The 14763-nt window shown below is 35.2% G+C and overlaps 1 protein-coding gene across 1 annotated transcript in view; it reads right to left on the reverse strand.

Moving 5' to 3' along the window:
* CCDC102B (coiled-coil domain containing 102B) overlaps window positions 1–10753 on the reverse strand; it is a 135519-nt gene extending 124766 nt beyond the window's left edge. The window contains exon 1 of the mRNA XM_041472930.1: window positions 10686–10753. The gene's annotated coding sequence lies outside the window, so the exon portion shown is untranslated. The remainder of the gene's footprint in view (window positions 1–10685) is intronic.
* Between the last annotated feature and the right edge of the window lie 4010 nt (window positions 10754–14763).

Genomic DNA, 14763 nt, shown 5'->3' on the forward strand with positions numbered 1-14763 from the left:
GCATCAGCTTCAAAATAGTGGGAGAGTAGATCAATGGAATTAACTACTAAACCAGCAAATACACAAGAATGGATCTATTAGTACTGCGTGGGAAGCATGTCTATGAAAACTTGTAAGTTGGCTACACAAGTGACAAACTCCCAGAAGAAGAGCCACAGATAAGGAATTCATATCAGTAGCTGCCCAAAATCCTGTTAAAATAGAAATAAAACCTTCTGAAGTCCATATAATGAGGTTGCAGTTAAACGTACAACTCAGGGGTTATCCATGTGCCTCTCCTTTTACAATGAAAAAGGAAACAAAAATGACTGAGGTTTGGATTATGTCCAAGACCTGAGTGTCTTCTCTTGCAGAAAGTGTGACCCTCCTGCATCACCATGGCAACACTGATAATTGGAACATATACCCAGAACTTATCTATAACAGATCGTGCATTTTGGAAAAACTCAGGTATTGCAGATCCATTATAAATCAACCTTTAAACTAGATACAGAAGGAATACCATCTGCAACATCACAAGGACACGTACTGACAGTGGGTGATAATGTTACATAACCACTAAGGTCCAAAGTTAACCTGAAATTATCGACATGTAGTTACACTGGATATGAAGCTGTATGTGGTTGCAACAACAACAGGGGTTACTGCAGGCATAGAAGAAAAGTAACCATGTACTAGTGGCCCAGAATACTTACAGCATATGTACACAATACAAAATACACAGCAATTATTTCATAAATACTCCTAATAATCACTGTGCGAATCAATGTAAATGGACAAAATAAAGCTACCATTGCTCATGGCATTGTATCTTAAAAAACAGTCCAGCCTACTTCTTACTTAAAGTGCCCTTCAATTATGTACAAGAACAATGCAGTTCCATTATGTACAAGAGCCTATGATTATGGCTGCAAAATTAATTACAATGAACATACATTGAACATAACCAATGTATACACTCCTGCAAGGAATGAAACCTGTACTGATTACAGTGACTATCTCTGTGATGGTGGCTACAAAGTCATTGGCCTAAAGGACATCGAGGTTAGAGATATTATTCAAAATCTGTTGGGTGAAACTGGTATATGAATTCCAATTGAACTGAATTCAATTGATATTAAAATCCTACCAAATAAATTTCTTGATATTACAAGACACTGAGGCTAGGATAACCAAAATGACTTGGAAAACTCTTAGAGGAAAGAAAAGTAAAAATAATGAACATACAGCTGATCCCAAAGTCTGACATATGCTGAGAGCAGTGCCATTGTGAGCGGTGAGTGCTGGAAGAGCAGCCTGTACATAGAAGTCAGTGGATAGGAAGAGGTAAAGGTTGATATTACCCACGGCCAACAACTTCTGGATCTTCAAAAAGCAACTATCTGGCAGTTTCTTCAGGTTACACTAACTCATGGGAGTGCTACAGACCAAACTTCTGAGCTGGAAAGTGTAAATGCCTAAACTTACCCCCAATGTTTTTGTAGCAGATCCAACAGCAGGCTGACTGATGAGGCTTTTGTTCTTTCCAGTGTGGTATGGGGACATTCACTCCTTTACAAAGGAGAAAGAATGAGCACTGGCATTGATAGCTTGGTAACTAGTTTGTTCATGGAAAAAATACAATTTAGAGAACTTGCAAATAAGAGAGCTTGTGAATTAGGGAAATAATGAATTAGTGAGTTCATGTGTTGGACTGGTCTGTACAAAGATGATTCCACCATTGTTTGATGTCTTTATGTTTTGGTGATGCTGTTTGAGGCAGAGGATTTTTTTATGGTTTATTTTTTTTAAATGAGCTCATAAACTCATAAAATAAAGTATAATTTACAAAGTACACTGTGCTGTAAATTTGAAAGATCCAGACAGACCATGACATAATATACAGATTATCTTACTTCATGAAAATTAAAATATAGTGCTTTCAAGACTTTTTAATGCACATCCAAAGATGATTCTGCTTATTTTTTCCCCACAGCTATAAAAAAAATATTAACAATATTAAACCATATGGCGAATTTTTAAGCTATCCTGTTTCCAAACATTGTATTCCTTACATGTGTCATAACTAAAAATCAGCCAAAAAATGGCCTGAAGAGACAAATAATGCTAATTGTTTACTTCCTATTAGGAGTTACATGATAATTTTTCCCTCCTATTCATACTTCTCTAGTTTCCTGTTAACATAAAAATGTCAATAATGATCTAATTTATTTCCAAAACCTGTTTTATTTCCTTCTCATGTCCAGTAACTAAAACCAGTTATGCTATGAAAACTGCAAAGTATAAAGTTTTGTTTTTGACTTCACGAAGAGAAGTGTTTTGGGGTTTGTCAGGTTTTGTTTCAGTGAGGGGTTGTTGTTGTTTTGTGCTTTTTTGTGCAATTAGGAAAACTTAAAAATGCCTGAAAAAATGGTCTTCTCAAGACATCAGTTTGGATAGTATGATGTCTTAAATGTCTCTTTGAGATAAAATGAAATCACAGTGGCAATTCTTTAATGTCCTGATACATAAAACTAAAATAATGCAGCCTCATCTTCCTTCTATAACATAACATCCGCCTGAATATTTTAAGTGCAAGAGACAATGTCAGGCCTAAATCTTAGTTGCCAAGTTCTTTAACTGTCAAAGTTCCTAAAGGACAGGATAAAAACTCAAACACTGTACCAAAAAAAAAAAAATAAATAAAAGATAGAACTGAAGAACATAAACTGAAAATATTTGAGAGATTTGAGAGGAAACAATAAAGTGCAAAATAGTGTTCCACTTTTCTTATAGGTCTGACCAAATTTATATTATTGGGAACAAAGAATATCACTATTTTTCTCATTATTTGTTTATGCTATAGATACCTTTGCCTTGAAAACAAATGAATACATTTAATCTCAGGAGGCACTAAAAAACTCCAGAGGAAGAAAGGTATAGGACCAAATGTAAGTAAGACCTTCATAGTAGAATCTATATAAAACTGGAGTCTGATCCCACTTCTGAGTTGATCAACACTAGATGATGAGATGGAATGGTATGACAGAGAGGGAAGGCAAAAGCAGAGACTCAAGTTTTTACTTGACTTCAATTAAAAAAGCCATAAACAAAGTTTGCCAGCTACTCTTTGAGTCTGCCAGCTCTTTATCAGGCCTAAAAAGTTAAAACTAGACTTCCTGAAGTAACTTCAGGAAAAGGGTAGTTCTGCAGGGAAAAATACATTTTACTACGATACAAAACATTGTGACAGGCAAGGCATTACTGAAGCACCCCCAGGAAGTGCATCATTGTATTAGTTGCCCATGTATAGCTAAATTTCCAGGAGAAGAGGTAAAGGATGAGCAGCAAAGATAGTGACTGAAAGACAATAAAACACTCAAACCTTAAGAGGAAGCAGTAAGTGAAAGGAGGACTCAGAAATGGCTTAAACTTTTTTCTATTTTAGTAGGCCATCCAGAAACCAAAAAACCAAAGGAAAATCACCATAATGCTGAAATAAGCATTTTGCACTATGCAACAGGATTAAGTATACTGCTGCTTGATGTTCCACTATCCATTGTGATAATCAAAATTCTCTGACTCCAGAGGAGGAATCCTTTTTATTATTAATAGTAGTTTGCTTCTCCTGAAGGTTTCAATAATTCACTTGAAGGCATGTAGGGTAAAATTGCATATATATAATTTATATCTTCAAAAAAAAAAAAAAACCCAAAACACAAAGTAGCCCTAAGCGGCCCTCAGGCAGGCCATGCCAGTGACGTTGCCATTTTGTCCTCATTTGCTATCCTTTTCCACAACCTATTTCAATCCTTTGAAATAAGATTTACAATTCCAGGTGTAAGTTGTCCCACTCATTTTAGAGAAAATTAAATCTCTAGTGTGACAGAAATTCTTGTGAAACAAAGGCATGCCATGTAGAAGTCCTAAATATGATACTCTGAGCAAGGGAGATGATCTCAAAAGTCCCCCCTAACATGATTCTCTGAGCAGTGTGATTTCTGAGGAGCTCTAGAAGCCTGTTTCTGCCAGAACAATGTTGCCATGACATTCAGGAAATAAGAAAAAATTAGATCACAAATTATGAATCTCAGAATATGTAACTATTAGCCAAATGGGTCACAAAACACCATGTAAGTAGGGAAGAGCCACAGGAAATAAGCCCCTTTTGTGACAACACTGATCTGCCTTTTCTGCAGCAATTCTGCACTGTTGTCAGGATCCAGCTGTAAGGAACATAGCAAAGAAGAAAAAAGGCTTTATCCCCCACATTTATTCTGCCAACAGAAACTGCAAATATGAGAATATATGTATGAAGGAAAGGGGTGAACAAGATAATCAAGCACTCCCAGATACTTTCCAGCCTGAAGGTCAGTTCTAAGCACCAGGAGAAACAATCCAGAAAAAATATGCCAGTAACAGCAACAATTAATGTCTTGCAGGAAACATTTACTTTTTCATGAAGTTTCACAAAATTTTCTATTTGGACAGATGCTTTTTTGAAATTATTACCTATACCATGGTTCATCTAACCATGAGTTATTATATATTTATCTCAATGTGTGAATTGCTTCTGTAAAATATAGTGAAAATTTCCATGCCAGTAGGAGAATTTGACCACAGGACTGGTATAGTTGACATGGCTCAAAGCTTTTAAAAACTGAGTGGTTATTTCTTTCCACAGAATAAAACACTTCTAGGTAAAGTGAATATGTTCTATTAAGTTACACTAATACAAAATGTGTCAACAATTAAAAGCAGTAATTTAGGACAAGATTTCTTTCACAGCATATTTTACATTATTGTTGCCGGTGGGGGTCGAGGGGGTAAGGGTGGTCTTAAAGCTTGCTCAAAATGAAATGCTGTACTTCTCTCTGAAAAAGGATGCACCAAAAAAAGGACATGGTCCCCTTCACTGTGGTCCTATGTATGGTTTTTCCTTTTTTCCTTTTATCATTTTCTCTCCATGTAAAAATATCCATTTTAAAGTAAAATCCTATTTAGCGTTTCAATTGTTTTTTTAAACACATGTATACAATATACCTTGTATAATATTACACAGATTATATACACAGTGTACATACTATATATACATACTATAAACATATGCATTCATAAAAAGACTTGGAAGATAGTCACAGATTACAACAAATGTAAAGACTAAACAAATATTAATCTTTCTTGTTGGTTTTTTTTTTTTGGCTGTAAATTTTTATAAACTTTAAACAGTTTGGATACTATTTCTTCAGATGAGAACCAGAATTATATACTCTGATTTAGGTCTACTGGGTAATACAAGTGAAATATACAAGTAATACATATCATTGAAATATCTTTCAAAGCCTTTTACAGCAACAAGCTGATCTTTCTTCACATCTTTGAAGTTATAATCAACTCCTTAAGGTTAAATATGGGTAACATAAATATTTGTATATAGAGATGTTGTCATTTACTACCCATAAGGCCAAAAGAAGCTCTGAAGTACTGCTTTGAATATAATTTACAGTAACTTCCTTTCCCCAAGAATGTTTTGTTTGGTTTCAAACTTTTATAACATTTCACCCATATCTTTTGTACATTTAAGTCTGTAGTATTGATTCTCATCCCTCAGCCACTACACTTGAACAGACATACTGTATAATCAGATTATGCAGGGAGGGCAGGGAGTGTGTGCGACACCAACAACTTTCCCAGACAGTCTCAAAAAGAGCTAAGTAGAAGCTAAACCAGTCATAACCCAACTAAATTTGGTAGCTGTGGCATTTGAGATAGTGCTTGGCTAGCTCCCCCTTGAGATCTGAATTATCACATATTACTAGGATATGATTAATGAATAAAAGAGGCAAAATAAACTTCCTATGTAGTTAGGATAAATATGAACTCTCAAAGTTTTAGATCCTTTCAGAGTAAATGACTTACAAACAGGTTTACAAAACCTAGTGTAAACTGCTGAGTTAAACAAATAGCCAAGTCCCCTAAATTCTAATCTAATCTCAGAGATTCTATGTGAAGATTGGTAATCTCCATGGAATACACTTTTAGGATTATTAGGAGAAAAAGATTATGAAACAGCATATTAACAATAACTTCAATTGAAAACGGATTCAGAGTGTATTTAAAATAAGGCAATGTCTTTAATGCAAAATAATTCATATAAGTTAAGCATCTGGTCTAATAAGTATCTTCCGAATAGCATAGAGAGATTTCTTTAGAACAATAGTAATCTGTTGTTCAAACTTGAAACAGTAATTGCTTCAGAAGAATAGGGTTCACATTAGTTAATACTAGCTCACTATACTGAAGCACTTTTTTAATGCTCATAGCTAAAGATACAAGTGAACACTTCCTGTGATTTACAGGAACACCTATAGGCATCTTGTTCTGCAGGCACAATGAAATTTGCTCTAATCACATTAAAATAGTATCTGCTGGGGTTTTGGGTTTTTTTGGTTGGTTTGTTTTTCAGCAGTTCCACAGCTAAGACTAAAAATAACCAAGTGCATGAGTCTTCCTCCTCTGTTTACACAGAAAGCAGAGTAAGTTTCAGAAGTGTTTAGCATGACAAACATTTTTTAACCAACATTGAAATGAGTTGCAGTGCTAACAGGGTCATTCCCTTTACTGGGAACAAGTAGGATAAGCAGGTAACTTCTAACACCACTCAGCTTAGTTACAAGGGAGCCAATAGTCAGTCACAATAGAGAATCTCAAAAGACCCAGCTCTATTTGAGTTGTCAGTGTGTTATTACAGGATATGAGCTCAGCCAGTGCACACATGCACTGTCTTGCTTATACTGACAGGCAGCCCTTTAACATGGCACAGAAGAGTATCTTGCACGGATTTCCTCTGAAGTTTTCTGAAAGAGGAAAGACTATAGAAATATAGGGAAATAATATCCAAGGTATACATCATCCACAGACTTAGATCTGCCTTTGAGTATGTAAGTTATAATTGGTCTTAGAAGTCTTTAAAAGCATTAAAGCCAGCTGTAAGTAAAAAGTCAAAGAAGACAAGAAAACTAAAAACATCTCATTCCCCTGGTGATTTTCATTCAGGGTATTAGTTAAACAATTTAAGCTATATCAAATATAAATAACTGCAAATAAGCTATAAATAAGTTTATAGCATACAATTAAAAGACCATTGCATCATGTTGAATTGTCAAGGGCTAAATTCCTTTCCCTGCTGTTGATAGTATTAGCATTCTACTGTTTCATGTTTCATTTACTTATGTTCAAAAGCCAAATCCACCTCCTTGTGAGAGGTCACTGTAGCTTCTTATTGAATATAGTTCAATAATTGAATTGAGGAGGCTCAACTACTCCCAAACACAACTGAGGATTTCATAGATCTGGGATTTTTAGCACATTTTTAGATTAGGCTACAGGTCAGTTCAGCTGGGCTTCTTTCAACCTCAAAAGTTAAAAAAAGGAAACTGAAAACAGACTAACCATTCTGAAAGGCACTTTACTGAACAAGAATTAGGTCAGATGCAATGCTAAAACATGTTCATCCAAACAGTAGAGATCACTTAAATGTATAGAGAAACTTCATTATTTAGACAACATCATCACAAATTTATTTTCCAGAGCCTGTACCTCAATTCTATTATCTTCTATGTTACTCATTTGGAAAGTGACCTCGAACTAGATAGCTTCACTTTCATTTACAAGGCTTTTTTATCCCACTGAGTTGAGGGGGTGGGGTTTTGTTTTGGGGTTTTTTTCTGGTGTGGCTTTTTTTGTTTTTTCTTTTCTTTCTTTTATTTTCAATAAAGTGTTAAGATGTAATGGCATATCCCTGAAAAAGTTAAGTTTCTAATCCCTGCTTATACTCTGAGAAATCCTTCAGAGTTTAAAAACCCTTAACAGTATCTTAAAACCATACGCCTTATGATATGAGAGATCAAGAATTGTCTTGTTAGAGTTGAAGCCATTTATGATGCTTTCCTATTCAAAACATGACCTACTTTTAAAGGAAATTTCATAACACTGGGAGAAGGAAAAATTAATCACAAATATCTGATGATTTGTTTCAGACCAAGACATAAAACATTCCAATGCTTATTAGGACACAAAACAATTTTTCTTCAAAACACTGCTCAGAGTCTAGAAACAAGTGATTTTCCCACCCACATAAGTAGACAAGTAAGAACACTCATGAATATTTTGCTTTCTCTGGGTCAGAGCATGTCCCTTTGGCTGGTTCAACTACTCTGATAGAGTTGTATCAGAATTGACAATTCTGTTGTGCGGAGATGTTTTTGGTTTTATCAGAACAGTTTTAGAAGCCATATCTTGTATAATTAATTCTCCCAAGAACATTCCTTACAAAAGGATTGCTATTGGACATTTATATGTAATTATTCTTATTTTTCCCTAACCAGTCTAGTATTTTCACACCAGCTCATGCCTTTCAATAGCCCAAGGACTGTGATTTTGTGTGATTTAATGCTGTAAGATATTATCCCATGATGACCTCAACTCCACTAAATCATCCTTGAGGTAAATGAACAAAGGAATAATCCACATTGTGACTTTTACCTGGACTCCACAGTTACCAGAGTGGTCAAATAAAATAAATCACTAAGTATCATTGGTTGTATCCTAGATGTCATCAAATGCATAGAAAAGCATGTATGTTATCTTAGTGCCCACTCACTTTAGGACAATATGTAGTCCCACTAAAAGAGAAGAAATTATTTGAATAATTGGTGACTTCTCAACATGGCAGAAGGGAAGTTGGCACCCTTTTGCAAAAACGGACACCTACAAAAGTTATGGAGAAACATCCAAATCAACTGAAAATACATTAAAAAAAAATTAAAACACTAGGAGCTTTCACGAAAATTCCTCCCTGGTATTCCTCCAGTAATGTGGTTGACATTAAATAAGAATGGGCTTGGTAAAAAAACCCAGCCTTATTTAACCCAGTGTAAATCAGACCTAGATTACTGAATTAGCATGAGAAGAGAATCAAGCTGTTCAGGAAGGATCATTTTCATAGTAAACCAGTCAATTAAAGATCATCGTATGGACTAGAAAGAACTCTCTTTCTAGTGAATACATCAGGTGAGCCACTGGAACAGGCTTCTGAAAGAAGTTGTGGATTCCATCCCCAGATGTGTTCAAGGCCAGGTTGGATGGGGCCTTAAGCAACCTGCTGTACTGCGGGGTGAGACTGGGACTAGATGATCTTTAAGGTCCCTTCCAACCCAAACCTTTCTATGAATCTAAGATTCCATTAACATCAAATTTGTACACTTCAAATGATTCCAATATCTACCTGTCTGTCCAATATCTATATATCTGTCTATCTATCTATCTGTCTTTCTATCTGTGTTGAAGTAAACAACAGTAATTTAAGCCTGTTCATTAACAGCCCCTTTAGTGCATTCATTTTCAAGTGATTTATTTTTCAGATTTACAGGTTAACATTAGTATTTTACACTTAAGGTGAAAGAGCGGCGTCAATTCAAACTGGCTACATGCAAGTACACAAAAAACACCCCCAGATGTCTAATTTCACATTTTTCAATTTCAATTTTTTATAGATATCTTTGGAAGTGATATGACTAGTTCTATTAATGATACCTAATATATTTTGGAAATTAATTTATATTCATTATCTTATGCAAAGAGCTGCATTCAGAAACATGAAAGTAAATTTTCTAACAACACAGGAAATCCAAACTAAAAACATGTACTCAAGCTATAGGATCATTTACAGCAGTCTGCTTCATAAAAGGTTTGTAAGAATCAGTGAGAACAAAATACAAACAAAATGCAGCTATCTGGATAGTCAGTAGGAAGCCCACTAGTACTATTTGCTATATCTGCTGATTAAACTTATGAACATTGCTTTTGGAATTTGACCCTCGGTTCTCATTGCTGAAGGATCATCCAGAGTGTCTCACACCATCGCTGATACTTGCCTTTAAAATAATGACAGACTGAATATATTTCTCCAGTATCAACAAATCATAATATTAAAAAAATAAAAAAATCATTGCATTAGAATAATAGCATACATCCAGGAACGCATTTTTCTAATCTCATCTTCAGATATTTCCTGAAGGAAGTTAGGATTATACAACTCATTACTGAGTTGCATAACTTAAGAAAATAGAAACACTGTGAAAACATTGCTTTCCAACAAAAAAAATGCAGTTCAAACTTCTGCAAACTCACAACAATATTTTAATTACACTTATGTCCATAATACCACTCCCTTTAAAAGGTAACAAAGTTTTACCAGTTTATGCCATTACACATGCATTTCACAAAGTAATTTTAAAGTAATTTTAAAAAGGTTTTCAGTAGTAAAACTGTATAATCTGCAAAACTTCTGCATTTCTACTAATTTCTAATCAAAACTAAGAGATAACTTTTTAACAAACGGTCACTTAGAAAGTTTTAAAGCTGGTTATAGTAAGTAAGCATTCTTCTACACTTGCAAAACCAATTATGTTTGATGGGATGTTAGAAGTAATGCTACATGATAGTAGCAAAAACATAGAAGAGAAGAATCCAGCTAGATATAACTAAGCCACATATTTCAAATACTGTTTTCTGATCTTCAGTACTTTTGCTGGGCAGTTCAGACTGTTTTCCTCCTTACCTTCAGCATAATAGTAACTCATGCCTTGTCCCTGAAGAGATTTATAGAAATTAAACATTAAACACACAAGCTTAAGACCCCTTACCTTCTGAGTTTGCTGGGCTCCTCTTGCTTCTCAGTGTAACAGACACATGTGTAAACAACAGAATTTCCTGCATCCTTTTCTCATCTGCACTGTACTGGGACTTGGCCAATTGGATTATTTACAGCATTAAGGCCACTCCACAGTAACTTGAAAAAGATTCTCATTGGTCAGACATTATCAAAACTAAAACCACATTTTTCTTTTAAGTACAAGTCATTTATACAAAACAAAACTTTCTGTCATATTGTTCTTCACTGAGCATTATTTGCTCAGTTTTTATTTCTCCTTCCCTTTATAAACTGAAGACTCCGACCCCAGTCCCCCAAATATTATGTATAACATTAATTATTTGAATCACAGTACTTAAGCACAGGTCCTAGTACTCTACCAAATTGGTTGGATTCTTATGACACTACTTGCTCCTGATATCTCTCCTGAGTTTTAAATAGCCTAAAATAAGACTAGTTTTTCACTCAGCTGCATGATATAACCTTGAAAATGCATGTACTTTCATAATTAGCTCTGCAATTGGCCAGGGGGTCTTGGAAGTTATTACGAAAAACTGTAGTATTCTAGATTATCAGAGAGAAAAGACCAAGGCAAGGAAAGTCAGGAAAAAACACCCAAAACTTTGAAAAGCTCTTTTTGCATTAAAATTTTCAGTTACATATTAAAATATAAGGTAAGAATTATTCATTTCTGGAACACAAGCTCCAATATTTTTGTAACCAACATGACAAAGCATGACACCACTGTCCCAAGCCTGATATAACAGGCTACCTAATTGGCAGGTCCTCAAGGCACAAAACTGATACAGTTAGACACAGATGGATGATTTGCATGGCTATGAAAAGCCGAATATTTCCCATTTTAAAAAATCCCTCATAATGTACAGAATACTGACAATTTCTGTGTTACAATCTCAGACTAGGAAGCCAGATTTCCTTTAGCTTTAGCTTTAAGGGACATATCACTACTTCCCTACTAATATCCCAAAACTTTTAGCAGCACTATAGCTGGTAGTCTTTCCATCATGAATAGCAGTTATAGCTGCATGACTCTTCTCTTGTCTGACACTAGGACTTTCAATTTTTTTAAAAATTATTTTAGGGAAATTAACTATCAAATGCTCCCAACACTTCCATGACTCACAAAATCTTTTCCACTGCCAGGAGACAAAAGGCATTGTCTTCCAAAAGACATAAGTAAAATAGGTGAAAAAAAAAATCTCTCTCTACATTTCTGTTAAGAACCCAAACCAAACAAACAAAAGCCACAAACCAAAGGAAAAAAAACCCAAAATCCAAGGCAAAAAATATGAGTCCATGCAAAACAACCCCAAACTGAAGCAAAAAAACCCCAAATCAAACCTAACACCACAACAAAACAAAACCACAAGTCTGCATCAAATTAGAAACAAGCACACAAAAAAAAAAAAAAAAAAAAAAAAAAAAAAAACAAAAAACCCCCAACAAAAAAAAACCAAAAAACACCCAGCACAACAAAACCCAAATCCAAACAATAAAATAAGGCAACAGCTACTTTATGCATCTTGCATGGCTTCTTTAGCAACTAAATAGATCCCATCTCCCACTAGAATAGTCTCTGGCTACATTCCATTACCCCTACTGAGGGAAATCAGTTCACATTAAAAAAAAAATCAAGTTATATACACATCATAACTTAAGCTTCTAACTACTCACATTTCAACCCATTCATGAGATTTCCCATTCATTTTCCATCATTCTTCACTTGCTACAGTCACTGAGCACGTCCAAGAAGGCTGTTGCCTTGCCCATAGTTAAACAAATTTGTTGTTTCTAAAGAAATTGATGCACATTTCTTTTTCTGAGAGGAAGGGGAGTAACTTTGGTCACAACTGAAAATGTCTTCCCAAGTGAAGATATGTAACAGAGAATTTATCATTCAATAAGAAACAAACACAAAGGAAAAAGTGTCATTACAGCATGTGAAGGTACTACTACTCCTGGAAGTGTCATTTAAGTACCTTTTGGGAAGGAAAACTATACTCTTCAAGAAAAAAGGCACAGAAAAGAAATATGTATAATAGACCAATAGTAAATAGTGAAGCCATTAAAAAATCCCTCAGTTTCTATTCTGTTGCATTCTGTTGTAATCAGAAATTCTTCGAGGAATCTCAATTTTATACCATTGTTAAAAATGATTCAAAATGTAAATTAAAAATTACTGTAAAATTGGGAAATTACTGTGCTATTTTTGTATCTTTATTTGCAAATATATTATTGGTTTTTTAGTCTTATTTGACCATTTACCTTGATGCTGTGTCACTTCAATAAGTGCAGAACAGATGTTGCCAACATGCAAGTTTGCTAACACATGACCCTTGCATATGGAGCTGAATTGTCTTCCTAGAAGTCTCCATGTAGGTAAACAATTCGTAGTTCATACTAAGAACATTCATATATGCTCATCAAGAGGATGATAAGCAACTTTGGTTGTTATTTTTGTAAGAAAATTGTACTGAGAAAATATGATAAAGCCTATAGACGGCATCAATAATCTAGAACATATGTATTCATGTATGGCCTTATTTGTCAATTGTGCTTGATTAGGGTGGGAAAGACTACCCTCACTTTGAGTACATTTGAACTTTGGCAGCATGCCTGACCTGCTTTTTCCAAGATCCATAGAGAAACATTAAAAGAACATGAAAGCCAAATTTTGAATTTTTAAATGCCACGACTCATCCCTTTGGGGGGTCACAAAGGAAGAGACCTGATCCTTTTCAAGATTACTGAGCCAATGAAGAAGATTAAATAATTTGTCTCAGAGGAGAGTTAGAGCAAGTCTTTCTCAAAACATGGAAGTTTACAATATTTACTGTATTGATGCAATTTCCTTACCAGATATAAGAAATTATCACTCAAGCCAAAAACAATAAAGCACTTCAAATACAAATGGCAATATAACAGAACATTCCTACTATTGAAATTGGAAAATAGAGAGGGGTATGAAGCACTAAAATTGTAACTTTTTGAAACTGGGCTTCCTCAAGTATTCAAAAAAACCAGAAACATATGCCAGTTTCTTTTTATTGATAGAAGTAATTTTTAATCTTACTATTTCATACTATTCCACACAATTTCATACAATTGAAACAATAAACATCACATTTCATTTGAATATATAAGAATAGGAGATCATCCTTTACTGTACCTCAACCCAGGAATGCTCCCTTAGGTGATGGAGACACATAGAAGACAACTTGATATAGAAAGTACCTTCAAGGCATGAAAAAGGAGAAAATAGAGGGGAAAAAAGTGATGTTGAATCCCATCTCTACAGCAGCATTAGCAAAGCCCAAACTTAAATAGCAAAAAAAGCAAACCTGTGAAGATATAGATATAGAAGAGATGAATCAATTAAACAAAATGACCAAAATTGAGACTCCACCAAATCTCATGCAGAGAGTACTCAGTGTGGGAAAATATACTGTGGTTCCATTTGATAAACAGTCTAGGAAAAAGGCATCGGGTAATTATATCCTAGAATATCTCTCTAATATTAGAAAGGCAAGAAAGGGATAACATTCTCCTCTCATTTTAAGTTCTAACACATTCTAAACAAGTAGTTTTAGCAAAGCTTTGCTTTCACAAGGTTTAGGTAGTGTATGCATGGAGGGAAGCCCTACAGGGATGGCTTCTGTTAGAAGCTGCCAGAAACTTCACCCAGGGCCAAGGAGGACACAATGCGGGCTGAGGCTCAGCCTTAGCCATCTGAGCTTTAGCCATCACACCACCTGTGATGGTGGTAGAGCTTTTGGAATAATGTGCTTTAAGGGAAAAAAACCCCACCCTGCACAACAGCAATTCCACCTGAAGAGAGGAGTGAGAATATGTGAGAGAAAGAGCCCTGCAGACACCCAGATCACTAGAAGGAGGGAGAGGAGGTGCTCCAATCACAAAATTAGCCTCCCATGAAGCCTGTGGTGAAGATCATGATGAGAAAGCTGTGCCCCAGCAGCTCACCAAGGTCCATGGCATACCCAGAGATACATCTCTAGACTGTGGAGGACCCAGTGCTGGAGTGGGTGGAT

This window comes from Pyrgilauda ruficollis, unplaced genomic scaffold (assembly GCF_017590135.1).
Source record: "Pyrgilauda ruficollis isolate IOZ18807 unplaced genomic scaffold, ASM1759013v1 scaffold109, whole genome shotgun sequence".
NCBI lineage: Eukaryota > Metazoa > Chordata > Aves > Passeriformes > Passeridae > Pyrgilauda > Pyrgilauda ruficollis.